Raw genomic sequence first — 1,744 nt, 5'->3', positions numbered from 1 at the left:
TGGAGGGTCCAGGCATTGGAGAAAGTGGAGGAAATGGCGAAATGTTCCGGGGGGGGGGGACCCGGAGCAGACCCAGGAGCGCTCCTGGGAGGGGGGAGGGCCCAGGCCTCCGAGGTGGGAGGGGAGAGGACCTAGAAGACCTGGATGGAAAGGGAGGCGAGAGGAGCGGGGAGCGGTGGGGGCGGAAGGAGGAGAGGCGCTGGGAGTGAGCAGTGACTGGGGAGGGGCCCCCAGGCTGCTGGTGCCTGTGGGGCAGGGGAGCCCCCCGCAGCTGAGGAGGGGCCCAGCCCTGCCCGCCCCTGCACTGGTGCCGGGCCGCTCCTCCCCAGCAGGGAGGTGGCACGCGGCACTCGTCCTTGCACCCCTGACGCAGAGAAGCGGGGATTTTAATTTGCGTGCCCTTTCCTAGACCTGGGGAAAGTGGGCGTTATTCTTGGAACTATCTTGCTCTGCTTATAGACCCAACAGTAATTTTTCCTCATTAGTAAGGCCACAAACTCYGCTCGGGCCTTGCAGAGATCTTCCTCTGTGCGGGGGCTCTCGCGTCCATGTGAGGCGGAGGCTGGCGGGGATATGACAGGAGGGAGGAAAGCCTGATCCTTGCTTCCTGGAGGCCAAACTGGCTGGGAGCTGGGGAGCAGAGGCCTCATCTTTCTGGCCAGACCTCTGGCACCAAAAACCCTCCATTCCTTTGCTGTTGGCTTTGTGGGATCCCTGTGATAAAGGGCAGGGAGAGAGGAGGAAGAAAAGTTGTGCGACTTAATTTGTATCCGGCAGTTCTTTAGTTATTCCTGGGTCTSTTAATGGGTGTGAACGTTTTAAAGTGAGTTGTGGTAGGTCGCGCGTGGCACGAGGATGGCTGTTTGCGGATAGAGTGCAGCTGGCTCGCCTGCCAACGCTGCTTTTTTTTTTTGGCACCTCTGTGAACGCTCCTATTTGGTAGCAGGAGAAACTTTTCCACGCTGGAGCATGCTGGCATGTGCCTAAAATATAAGGCTCAAAAAAATCCTTTGGTGATCCCTTTTATTTGAAGTGTTCTATAAACACTGGAGCTTAACAAGCTCAGACCCTCCCTGATCCACATGTGTCTATTAACCCAACAATTCATGAGAAAACTAGAGCGCTAAGTGGTGCTGGGACTTGGCAGAGGGATGAACGTGCCTTGCTGTGACTCAACGATGGAGCTGAGATTTCCTCGTTAGCCTCCTCATTGCTGGTTTGTTTTTCTGCCTGGGTCAGTCTATGTGTATAAGCAGCCCCGTGTTAGTGGAAACTGCCTAGCTGTGCTGTGGCAGGGCTCAGAGACTGCTCTGAGGAGACGTGGAGTCATATCTGGACATAAAATCAGCATTACTTTTTATTAGGCTTCAAAGCCAATAATTCAAGCGGCGGTTTTGGCACTGGCAGCAAAGATGAGTGTAAAGGGGCAAACAGTGGTTAACAGCAATTGTGCAGCACGTGGCAAGAGGCTGCTGGTAAATCTGTGGTTTCACTCTGTGGTTCAGACTCATGTTGAGCTGTCCTGCTAAATAGCTTTTGTTATCGACTTTCATGGGGATCGAGGGAAATATTTGTTCTAAGTTTTCCTTCTAGCGCGAGTTATCTAAAACYTGCCCTGTGTAAGTCTGTGCTGAGCAATTGCCTTCGTTGCAGTGCAAAGAAAATCAGTTAGCAGAGCTGTGATATTGCAAAACTCCGGTGGGAATGGCAATTAACAGACACTGTCTTGTTGTGTTTAGGTCTC

The sequence above is a fragment of the Rhea americana genome, unplaced genomic scaffold, assembly GCF_003343005.1.
Source record: "Rhea americana isolate MKP2758 unplaced genomic scaffold, rheAme1 scaffold_140, whole genome shotgun sequence".
Taxonomy (NCBI): domain Eukaryota; kingdom Metazoa; phylum Chordata; class Aves; order Rheiformes; family Rheidae; genus Rhea; species Rhea americana.
This window is presented reverse-complemented; position numbering follows the sequence as displayed.